We start from the raw sequence: 13,134 nt of genomic DNA, 5'->3' as shown, positions 1-13,134 counted from the left end.
GGCTAAAAAGGGACAAATTGGACTTAAATCAATGTTTCACATGGCCTAGGCACTTCCACACGGGTAAACCACACGCCCGTGTGCCTCACACGGGCAGACCACACGCCCGTGTGTCATGGCTGTGTTGACATAAATCCAAGTTAGAATTGCACACGGTTTGAGTACTTACACATGGGCATGGCACACGGCCGTGTCCCTGATGAGCCAAAGTCTAGTTTTATTTGGAAAAGGGCACTTTTGAGGGTTTTGAAGCATTCTAAAGCCTATATAAACACCCTAGAAGAGGATTAGGGGGACACATAGTGTTGGAGGTAGAAAATACTCGCGATTAGCCATCGGAATCACCTTGGAGCTAGGATCTACATCAAGACTGAAGATTTCCATCCAATTTCCTAGAAGTTCTTGGGCTTTCTTTATGTTTTGTTGTTTTCCAAACTTTGAGATGTTTTCCATTATTATTATGAACTAAACTCCCTAAATACCTAAGGGAGGCGAACCCTATGACGAATCTTATTATGCTTTGATTTATATGATAAATACTTGTTCTTATTCTTAATTATGAGTTTTAATTCTTACTTTAATATTTTAGGATATTAATTCAGGTTCTTGATGTGCTTATTCAGTGGAGCAAAAGTCCCTATTTAAGAGTAGATCACTCCTAATTAAGCGGAGTTGAATGCAATCCTAGAGATAGGACGACATAAATCTGCCGGATTAGAGTCAAATCTAATAAGGGGATCCACAAATCGAGTTAATGCGACAATATGGATTTTAATTAGAAAGAGATTTCAATTAATCAACCTAGAGTCAGTTGTTCTTAATCTCAAGAGAGATATTAACATAAATTAGAAATTTTTACGGGATAAGTCAAGTGAATAAATCATCTAAGTCGAAGGTAATAAGTGAAGTCTAGGTGGATTCTTTCTTGGGTATTGTCTTCTCAATTGGTTTCCCTAAAGTATTTTCCTACTTTCGCCTCTGTCGTGGTCTTAGATAAATTAGAAAACTAGTTTTTGGCGCCATTATCGGGGAACGAAGATATTAGGAACGCTTAATTTTTATTACTTTAGATATTATTTTTTTAATTCTATTTAATTTTGTTTACTAAATTTTCTTTTATTTTCTTCTAACAGGTTTTTATAGTTTATGACTAGAAGAAACCCGTAGGACCTCTACTTTTTGATAGTGAGATCGAAAGCATAGCTTGTAGAAATTGAATTGAAATAAGGCAAAGCCTACGATAAATAGAGGAAGGGCAAGAGGACGATATTCAACCCACAACTAAGGAGATGGTTGATAATCAAAATAATCTGTTACCTCATGTGTTTGTTGCAAACCCAGTAAATCAAGATCTCGCTCCTCGTACAATGTATGATTATGCTAAACCTACTTTAATAGGAACTGAATTGAGGATAGTTAAACCTGTTGTCGCTGCAAATAATTTTGAACTAAAACCTAACACAATTCAGATGATACAACAGTTTGTTCAGTTTGATGGTTTGCAGGACAAGGATCCAAACACTCATTTAGCAAACTTCCTGGAATTCTGCGACACTTTTAAAATCAATGGCATTTTTGACGATGTCATTCGCCTTCAGTTGTTTCCATTCTCATTGAGGAACAATGCTAAACAGTGGTTAAACTCGTTACCACGAGGGTCAATCACTACTTGGGAACAAATGACCGAAAAATTTTTACTTAAATATTTTCCATCGGCTAAAACGGTTAAATTAAGGAATGATATCTCTTCTTTTGTGCAGATGGATCTAGAAACTCTTTATGATGCATGGGAGAGATACAAGGACTTATTGAGAAGGTGCCTTCACCATAGGTTACCTTTACGGCTACAGGTTCAGACTTTTTACAACGGTGTGAACCCCTCAACAAGGCAACTTATCGTCGCAGCCACCAGTGGAACTTTAAACAACAAAACACCTGAAGAGGCCTACAATTTATTGAAGAGATGTCACTGAATAACTATCAGTGGAAAGTCATGAGAATGAAGCGGGCAAAAGCAGCTGGTGTTTTCAACCTCGACGTGGTCACTATGCTATCTAGCCAGGTAGAACTTTTAAACAAAAAGATTGATGGTTTGTATGGTCCTACTCAAGTACATCTAGTGATGAGGTGTGACTCAAGTAGAGGAGTACATAACACAGATTACCCATCCTTCAACCCTAGCACCGAGGAGGAATAAGTCCAATATATGGGTAATAATTCTAGACCTCCAAATAACCCGTATAATAATACTTATAATGCAGGTTGGAGGAACCATCCCAATTTTTCTTGGGGTGATCAAGGAAATCAAAGACCACAACATCTTCCGAGTTTTCAACAACCACCTTACCAGTAGGAAAAGAAGCCGAACCTTGAAGAGATGCTAACGAAATTCATAGCGGTATCTGAAACACCTTTCCAAAACATCGAGACAGCTCTTAAAAATCAGCAAGCATCAATCCAAGGGCTCGAGAATCAAATAGGCTAGTTGGCAAAGATGATTTCTGAACGACCATAAGGTAGCTTGCCGAATAATATTGAAACTAACCCAAGGGAGTAGCTGAATGCGATTACTGTTCGTGATGAAGAAGGGTTAGTTGAACCTAAACTAGAACTGTGACAGCCCTAAAGTGACCCTAGTCGGAAAGTGGTTTCGGGACCGCTAAACCGAGTCACCAAATTATTTGAATATGATATTTATTGTCTAAAATATGTGAATATGAATGTGTGAAAGTTTTAAGCTTCGATTTAGTCGATTGCATGTGAATTCAGCTAATAGGACTTATGTGTGACACTTTTGAAATGTGATAGGTTAATCTATAAAGATCTATTAGTGCATGTAATCAAAAGGGTGGACTTGCATGTCAATTTCCCCACTTAATTAGTAGTGGCCGGCCATGACAATGAGGGTGGACAAAATGTTATGGGAAAAACATGTCATAAACATGTTGTGTTAATGCTTTATGTTAGAAATAATAAAATAAAAGGGTTAGCAATAAAATAAGGAGATGGAGGGTGATGAAAACAAAGAAAAAAAGCGTCCATCCTTTAACATTTTTTTTTGGCCGAAAATTCTAAGAGAAAAAAAAAATGAATGAGCTAGGCTACTCCTCCATTGCCGTGACTTGAGGAAGGAAGAGGAAGAGGATTTTCTTGCTTCATGTTCGGTTGGTTGGTGTTTAAGAGGAGGTATGTTTGATGTTGTTCCATGAGATTCATGCAGATTTTTAGTTGTTAGCTTGAGTTCTACCTAGCCCATGGTTCATATCTTTGCTATGTGATGGAGATGATATTCGGCCATGGGTGTTGTCTTCTTGGTTGGTGTTTCATGTTGTGGGGATGAGGCATGAAGATGAGTTAAGTTTCGGCTAAGGTGGATTTGTGTTGATGTCATTTGCATGCTAAATGTGAAGCTTTGTAATGATACATGTGATGGTGGATTGATGGCTCTTGGATTTTCTTTTTAGCATTTTTGAGTTAGACATTAAGTTCTTTGTTTAACCCATGACCAAAATTGAAATGGTATGGTGTCTTGATGCATTCGGCCATGGTAGGAAGTAGAAGAGAAATATGGTTGTTGTTCATGTTATTTGGATGAGAAATGGTAGTAAGGTGAAGTGCAAATGTTAGTATTTGATTACTAGTGTATATATGTGTATTAGCCGAGTTTTGAACTTGAAACAAAATGGTATGTAGTCAATACAAGTAACCATATTTGTAGGAAGTATTAAGCATATAATCGGCCTCAACATAGACATGCATATTCGGCCACATGAAATAGATTGGTGTTGCATGTATTCGGTTAGAGGCAAGCATATTGATGCTTTTATCTTGGCTTAGATAATCTGCTAAAAGAGAGTGTGGGCTAATATGTTGAGTTTGATTCATGAGTTCATATATATGTGACTCTAATGTCTAATGTATATATGGGCTAAGTACCTTGAGTTTCTATATTTGATGTTCAAATGATTAAATCAATTTATTTGTTAAATTAAGCTCAAGAGCAAAGGGGAACTAAATCCGATAAAGGGAAGGAAAAAGTGATCGAATAGCCGTCGAAATCGTTCGACAACATCCGAGGTAAGTTTCCGAGTAATGAAACTCAGTTTACGATTTGATTAAGTTATGACGTATAAGCACAACAAATAAACGGTGATATAATGATTCTACTTGAATTATATGTTGAGTTAATTAGTCTATACGTATGACGGGTAGCCGTATGTGCATAGAGATCATGTCATAAAGCAAACCAAATCATGTTGTTTGTATGTGGCTATTAAGCCGAAAATGGGAATGCTTAATAAGTGACTTGTGTTTGAATTCTAGTTATGAAAATGAAATAGAGATGTGTCATGATTATTTGATATGTGCATGAATATTCGGATGATAACCGGGCTAAGTCCCGAAGGCATTTGTGCGAGTGACTATTTCCAGGCTAAGTCCCGAAGGCATTTGTGCGAGTTACTATATCCGGGCTAAGTCCCGAAGGCATTTGTGCGAGTTACTATAACCGGGCTAAGTCCCGAAGGCATTTGAGCGAGTAGCTATATCCGGCTAAATTCCGAAGGTACTTGGTTTGGGAATGAGCGATCTTGCTATAATAATTTCAATTAATACGCTCGTAAAATCCCAACGATGAGGTACGTTTCGTATATTCACTGGAGTAGTTGATTCCTTTTAAATATTATTCGCTCAGTCGATTAATGAGCTTCCGGCCTTTGGTTAAGTTGATCCCTTATGTATGAATATAAGGGTTGGAAATGTGAAGTAGGACTGATTTTTGAGAATATGTGTATATGAAATCATTCGTTTAGTTATATGAATGCTATACTTCAGTTGTGCCTAATTTTCATTGCTCAAAACTTACTAAGCATTAAATGCTTATTCCGTTTCTTTGATTCTCTGTTTTATAGATTTTGGTTCGTCAGCTATTGGACTCAGGATTGCCGAAGTCGAAGTCGTCCACACTATCAAAGCCCTTTTGGTACACTTTTGGTTGAACTCTAAAAATGGCATGTATAGGACTACCCTTTTTGCTGTTGGTCATGGACCCTTTGGTTTTGTATAAATTTGGATAGCCATGCGAAAATGGCTTATATATACTTTGAGCATAGCATTATAATCGTTTTGTATGTTTTTCATTGAGAGGTATGGAAATGTTTGGTAACGATTAGCCATTGGAATGGTTAATCATGATCATTTTGGTGCTATGTATGACAAACTCTAGTTGATTCATGGAAAACCATGAAATAGGTAAAGTTTACCTTAAAAACAGATGCTGACAGCAGCAGTGGTGTGGATTTGAAAAATCACTAAAAATAGTAGGAATGGAATTAAATAGTGAATAAATTATGTAATTTAACCTTGATGAATCTATTTTCATATGAAAGTAACAAAACGATCATATGAGCCATATTTTAAGAGATGTTTAAGTTTTTGTGAAACAGGGCCAGAGCAATTTCTGGATCCCCTGTTCCGACTTTGGAAATTCACTATAAATTAACCAGATATAATTAGAAGTCATGCCCTATATGTACAGATTAATTTTCGAGTCTAGTTTCTTTAGAAACAAACGGAATAAGTATTGAAGCCTTGTACAAGGAGATATCTAAGTCGTAATGCATGAAGGTCAGAGTAGTCGAACCCTGAAACAGGGGAGACTTTAACTAATAAACTGTACTAATTGGCTTGACAAAAAATTCTAGAAAAAAATTTGTCGATGGATATATGAGTCTAGTTTCAGGAAAAATTTGCGAAACTGGTTTTCGAGTTTTGGAACTCAAGATATGATTTTTAAGGTGACAGTGACGCAGTTAGCCAGCTTGTCTGGAAATTTTTAAAATGGACTGTGAAAATAAATGAATTATGTCTGTTAGCACCTCGTGTTCGACCCCGGCAACGGTCTCGGGTACGGGGTGTTACAATTTTATTGGTATCAGAGCTACGGTTTAGTCGATTCTAGGACTACCGTAATACGTTTGGGTTTAGCTATACATGCCATTATGTGATTATTTGATAGTGTGGTGATTTCTGACAATTGAAAATGTGTTTATTTATAGTAATGGATCCCGATCCCAACCTAGCGGTAGCTGATGATCTTAAGAGTGTAGCGCCTACTCCCGCACAAGGGACAGCGCCGGCGGACTCTCAACCTATTGCTAGTAATTCGAATGATGAAGCTAGACAAGCTTTTTATAGCGTGATGAATGATTGGTTCAACCAATACATTCGAACTAATACGGCTGTTCTACAACCTCCATTCCCGACTAATACCACCCCTGCACCTACAATACCTCCGGTAACTGACCAAATAAGGTCAAATAAGCCCCCAGTTGATAGAATCTAAAAACACGGGGCTATTGAATTTAAAGCTACGGACAGCGATGATGCCGAGCAAGCTGAATTTTGGTTGGACAACACTATTCGGGTACTCGATGAGCTATCTTGCACACCCGATGAGTGCCTAAAGTGTACTATCTCCTTGCTACGTGATTCTGCCTACTATTGGTGGAATACGTTGACTTCTGTTGTGCCCAGAGAGCAAGTAACCTGGGAGTTTTTCCAAACCGAGTTTCGGAAAAAGTATATCAGTCAGAGATTCATGGATCAAAAACGGAAGGAATTTCTTGAACTTAAACAAGGTTCCATGTCAGTTACCGATTATGAACGAAAGTTTGTAAGGCTTAGCCGGTACGCTCGAGAATGCATTTCTTCAGAAGCCGTGATGTGTAAACGTTTCGAGGATGGACTAAATGATGATATAAAGCTGTATGTTGGCATTTTAGAAATCCGAGAATTTGTGGTACTTGTCGAGCGAGCTTGCAAAGCCGAGGAGCTCAGTATGGAGAAAAGAAAAGCTGATATGGGAGCAAAGGAGTTTCGTAAGAGGTCTTCGGGGAGGCCCTTTCAACAGTCATCGAAGAAATTTAGAGATGATTTAGGCCGATCAAGAGACACTTCGGGCTTTACTAGACGAGATCGTGATCGACCCCCTGTGAGTGCACGAGTCACTTCGGTCGCCAGTGTGGGAAATGATCGTCGAGATAGAACGGAGTGTCAGTGTTATGGTAAATGTCATTCGGGGAGTTGTAGATTCCATGACCGCTCCTGTTACAAGTGCGGATCAGCTGACCACTTTATTAAAGATTGCCCGAGGTTGTCTGAACAGAATGTAAATCAGAGTGGGAAACCTGGTGCTACTACAGCTCGGGGTAGACCATCTAGAAATACGACCAATGCAAGTGGCGGTCAGAGAGGATCTAGAGATGCTACAACCAGATTTGAGGCTCGTGCTCCTGCTAGAGCTTATGCCATACGCGCACGCGAGGATACTTCCTCGCCAAATGTTATTTTCGGTACTTTTACTCTCTTTGATACTAATGTAATTGCTTTGATTGACCCTGGTTCTACTCATTCTTATATATGTGAAACCTTAGCATCCAGTAAGACTCTACCTGTTGAGTCTACTGAGTTTGTAATTCGGGTGTCAAATCCTTTGGGTCGTTACGTGCTTGTCGACAAAGTGTGCAAGAAATGTCCCCTAGTAATCCGAGGTTCCTGTTTTCCGGCCGATTTGATGCTTCTACCATTTGACGATTTTGATGTTATCCTCGGTATGGATTGGTTGACCGTACATGATGCAATTGTAAATTGCAAAAGAAAAACCATCGATTTAAGGTGTGTAAATAACGAGATAATCCAAGTTGAGTCTACTGACTTGAATAGGTTGCCAGCTGTAATATCATCAATGTTGGCTCAGAAATATGTAAGAAAGGGGTGTGAAGCATACCTTGCGTATGTACTTGATGACACAGAGTTAGAAAAGAAGCCTGAATCTGTGCCAGTGGTTTGTGAATACCCAGATGTTTTTCCCGAAGAATTATCGGGTTTACCACCTATTCGGGAGGTAGAGTTTGGTATCGAGCTTGTACCTGGGACTACACCGATTTCGATAGCTCCGTATCATATGGCACCAACCGAGTTAAAAGAGTTGAAAGCTCAGTTGCAAGAGTTGACGGATAGGGGTTTCGCTCGACCAAGTTTCTCACCTTGAGGTGCACCAGTATTGTTTGTGAAAAAGAAGGACGGAACCATGAGGTTGTGCATCGACTATCGTCAGCTGAATAAAGTAACAATAAAGAATAAATATCCGTTACCGCGTTTTGATGATTTGTTTGATCAACTAAAGGGAACCTCGGTGTTTTCAAAGATAGATTTGAGATCGGGTTATTATCAGTTGCAAATTTGAGATTCGGATATACCCAAAACTGCTTTCAGAACGAGATACGATCACTACGAGTTTTTAGTGATGCCATTTGGGCTCACTAATGCCCCTGCGGTATTTATGGATTTGATGAATCGGATCTTCAGTCCGTATTTGGATCGGTTTGAAGTTGTGTTTATCGATGATATTTTGGTCTATTCGAGAAATGAAACCGATCATGCTGAACACCTGGGATTAGTGTTGCAAATTTTACGGGATAAGCAGTTATATGCTAAGTTCAGTAAGTGTGAGTTCTGGTTAAGAGAGGTGAGCTTCCTGGGTCATGTGGTATCTGCATCAGGTATTCGAGTTGACCCGAGCAAAATTTCAGCCATACTTAACTAGAAGCCTCCGAGAAATATTACGGAGGTTCGGAGCTTTTTGGGACTAGCCGGCTACTACAGACGGTTTGTAAGGGGTTTCTTGATGATAGCCACACCAATGACGAGGCTACTTCAAAAAGATGTTAAGTTCAAATGGACGGAAAAATGTCAGAAAAGTTTTGATCAACTGAAAACTTATTTGACTGAAGCTCCAATTCTAGTGCAGCCCGAATCAGGCAAAGAGTTTGTCATTTATAGTGATGCATCCCTACTTGGGTTGGGTTGCGTACTGATGCAAGAGGGTCGAGTTGTAGCTTATGCGTCGAGACAACTGAAGCCACATGAGAAAAATTATCCGACCCATGATCTTGAACAAGCTGCCATCGTGTTCGCTTTAAAAATATGGCGACATTACTTATTTGGTGAGAAGTGCCATGTATATTCGGATCACAAAAGTCTCAAATATTTGATGACTCAAAGAGACTTGAATCTGCGACAAAGACGTTGGCTCGAGTTGTTGAAAGATTATGAGCTTGTCATTGACTATCACCCGGGAAAGGCTAATGTGGTTGCGGATGCCTTAAGTCGTAAATCAGTGTTTGCTTTACGAGCGATGAATGTAGACTTGTCTGTTCTATCCGACAATGTGTTAGTGGCAGAATTAAAGGCCAAACCATTGTTGATTCATCAAATTCGTGAAGCTCAGAAAGTCGATGATGAACTGGTTGCAAAACGGGCTGAATGTGTTTCGAATATGGAATCAGAGTTTCAAATTGATGATGACGATTGTTTGAGGTTCAGAAGTCGTTTGTGTGTTCCAAGAAATTCAGAACTTATTTCGATGATTCTGAGTGAAGCTCATAGTAGCCGAATGTCAATTCGCCCGGGGAGCACGAAAATGTACAACGATATGAGACGTCAGTTTTGGTGGCATGGTATGAGACGAGACATTTCCGATTTTTTTTCGAAGTGTTTAATATGCCAACAAGTGAAAGCGGAACATCAAGTGCCTACGGGTTTACTCCAGCCGATCATGATACCTTAATGGAAATGGGATCGAGTCACGATGGATTTTGTGTCTGGGTTGCCATTGTCGACAAGTAAGAAAGATGCGATTTGGGTTGTTGTTGATAGACTGACTAAGTCGGCTCATTTTATTCCCGTATGTATGGATTATTCACTGGATAAACTAGCTGAATTGTATGTTTCTCAGATTATGAGATTACACGGGGTACCCATTTCTATTGTGTCGGATAGAGATCCGAGATTCACCTCGCGATTTTAGAAGAAATTGCAAGAAGCTTTGGGTACCAAGTTGCATTTTAGCACCGCTTTTCATCCCCAAACCGATGGTCAATTCGAGCGGATAATTCAGATACTCGAGGATATGTTGAGATGCTACATCCTTGAGTTTAGTGGTTCATGGGAACAGTATCTACCTTTGATTGAGTTCGCTTATAACAATAGTTTTCAATCAAGCATTAAGATGGCGCCTTACGAGGCTTTGTACGGTCGAAAATGCCGTACACCATTGTTTTGGACCGAGCTCGGTGAAAGTAAAATTTTCAGAGTTGATATGATTAAAGATGCTGAGCAGAAAGTAAAAATAATTCGTGAAAGTCTGAAGGCAGCATCAGATCGTCAGAAGTCGTACGCGGATTTGAAACGAAAGGACATTGAGTATCAGGTGGGAGATAAAGTGTTTCTTAAAGTTTCACCTTGGAAAAAGATACTCAGATTTGGGCGTAAGGGCAAATTGAGTCCGAGGTTCATCGGGCCATATGAAATATCCGAACGAGTCGGTCCAGTTGCGTATAGATTGATTTTGCCCCCTGAACTTGAAAAGATTCACGACGTCTTTTATGTTTCGATGCTTCGACGTTATAGATCTGATCCATCGCACATAATTAATCCATCAGAGGTTGAAATTCAACCCGATATGAGTTATGAAGAAGAACCGATACGTATCCTGGCTCGTGAAGTGAAAGAGTTACGAAACAAAAAGGTTCCTTTAGTAAAAGTGTTATGGCTCAAACACGGGATGGAAGAAGCTACTTGGGAGACCGAGAACTCTATTAAAGAACGATACCCAAACCTATTTATCGGCAAGATTTTCGGGGACAAAAATTTCTTAACTGGGGGAGAGTTGTGACAGCCCTAAAGTGACCCTAGTCGGAAAGCGGTTTCGGGACCGCTAAACCGAGTCACCAAATTATTTGAATATGATATTTATTGTCTAAAATATGTGAATATGAATGTGTGAAAGTTTTAAGCTTCGATTTAGTCGATTGCATGTGAATTCAGCTAATAGGACTTATGTGTGACACTTTTGAAATGTGATAGGTTAATCTATAAGGATCTATTAGTGCATGTAATCAAAAGGGTGGACTTGCATGTCAAGTTCCCCACTTAATTAGTAGTGGCCGGCCATGACAATGAGGGTGGACAAAATGTTATGGGTAAAACATGTCATAAACATGTTGTGTTAATGCTTTATGTTAGAAATAATAAAATAAAAGGGTTAGTAATAAAATAAGGAGATGGAGGGTGATGAAAACAAAGAAAAAAAAAGTGTCCATCCTTTAACATTTTTTTTTGGCCGAAAATTCTAAGAGAAAAAAAAATGAATGAGCTAGGCTACTCCTCCATTGCCGTGACTTGAGGAAGGAAGAGGAAGAGGATTTTCTTGCTTCATGTTCGGTTGATTGGTGTTTAGGAGGAGGTATGTTTGATGTTGTTCCATGAGATTCATGCATATTTTTAGTTGTTAGCTTGAGTTCTACATAGCCCATGGTTCATATCTTTGCTATGTGATGGAGATGATATTCGGCCATGGGTGTTGTCTTCTTGGTTGGTGTTTGATGTTGTGGTGATGATGAAGATGAGTTAAGTTTCGGCTAAGATGGATTTGTGTTGATGTCATTTGCATGCTAAATGTGAAGCTTTGTAATGATACATGTGATGGTGGATTGATGGCTCTTGGATTTTCTTTTTAGCATTTTTGAGTTAGACATTAAGTTCTTTGTTTAACCCATGACCAAAATTGAAATGGTATGGTGTCTTGATGCATTCGGCCATGGTAGGAAGTAGAAGAGAAATATGGTTGTTGTTCATGTTATTTGGATGAGAAATGGTAGTAAGGTGAAGTGCAAATGTTATTATTTGATTACTAGTGTATATATGTGTATTAGCCAAGTTTTGAACTTGAAACAAAATGGTATGTAGTCAATACAAGTAACCATATTTGTAGGAAGTATTAAGCATATAATCGGCCTCAACATAGACATGCATATTCGGCCACATGAAATAGATTGGTGTTGCATGTATTCGGTTAGAGGCAAGCATATTGATGCTTTTATCTTGACTTAGATAATCGGCTAAAAGAGAGTGTGGGCTAATATGTTGAGTTTGATTCATGATTTCATATATATGTGACTCTAATGTCTAATGTATATATGGGCTAAGTACCTTGAGTTTCTATATTTGATGTTCAAATGATTAAATCAATTTATTTGTTAAATTAAGCTCAAGAGCAAAGGGGAACTAAATCCGATAAAGGGAAGGAAAAAGTGATCGAATAGCCGTCGAAATCGTTCGACAACATCCGAGGTAAGTTTCCGAGTAATGAAACTCAGTTTACGATTTGATTAAGTTATGACGTATAAGCACAACAAATAAACGGTGATATAATGATTCTATTTGAATTATATGTTGAGTTAATTAGTCTATACGTATGACGGGTAGCCGTATGTGCATAGAGATCATGTCATAAAGCAAACAAAATCATGTTGTTTGTATGTGGCTATTAAGCCGAAAATGGGAATGCTTGATAAGTGACTTGTGTTTGAATTCTAGTTATGAAAATGAAATAGAGATGTGTCATGATTATTTGATATGTGCATGAATATTCGGATGATAACCGGGCTAAGTCCCGAAGGCATTTGTGCGAGTGACTATTTCCGGGCTAAGTCCCAAAGGCATTTGTGCGAGTTACTATATCCGGGCTAAGTCCCGAAGGCATTTGTGCGAGTTACTATAACCGGGCTAAGTCCCGAAGGAATGTGAGCGAGTAGCTATATCCGGCTAAATTCCGAAGGTACTTGGTTTGGGAATGAGCGATCTTGCTGTAATAATTTCAATTAATACGCTCGTAAAATCCCAACGATGAGGTACGTTTCGTATATGCACTGGAGTAGTTGATTCCTTTTAAATATTATTCGCTCAGTCGATTAATGAGCTTCCGGCCTTTGGTTAAGTTGATCCCTTATGTATGAATATAAGGGTTGGAAATGTGAAGTAGGACTGATTTTTGAGAATATGTGTATATGAAATCATTCGTTTAGTTATATGAATGCTATACTTCAGTTGTGCCTAATTTTCATTGCTCAAAACTTACTAAGCATTAAATGCTTATTCCGTTTCTTTGATTCTCTGTTTTATAGATTTTGGTTTGTCAGCTATCGGACTCGGGATTGTCGAAGTCGAAGTCGTCCACACTATCAAAGCCCTTTTGGTACACTTTTGGTTGAACTCTGAAAATGGCATGTATAG

General features: G+C 38.8%; 1 non-coding gene across 1 annotated transcript; it reads right to left on the bottom strand.

Annotated features, from left to right (window-relative positions):
- Window positions 1-1,727: 1,727 nt before the first annotated feature.
- LOC121212892 (small nucleolar RNA R71) lies at window positions 1,728-1,834 on the bottom strand. The gene has a single exon (XR_005908266.1). It is a non-coding gene; the product is annotated as a small nucleolar RNA R71 (small nucleolar RNA).
- Between the last annotated feature and the right edge of the window lie 11,300 nt (window positions 1,835-13,134).

The sequence above is a fragment of the Gossypium hirsutum genome, chromosome A13 (assembly GCF_007990345.1).
Source record: "Gossypium hirsutum isolate 1008001.06 chromosome A13, Gossypium_hirsutum_v2.1, whole genome shotgun sequence".
NCBI classification, from domain to species: Eukaryota; Viridiplantae; Streptophyta; class Magnoliopsida; order Malvales; family Malvaceae; genus Gossypium; species Gossypium hirsutum.
This window is presented reverse-complemented; position numbering and strand designations above follow the sequence as displayed.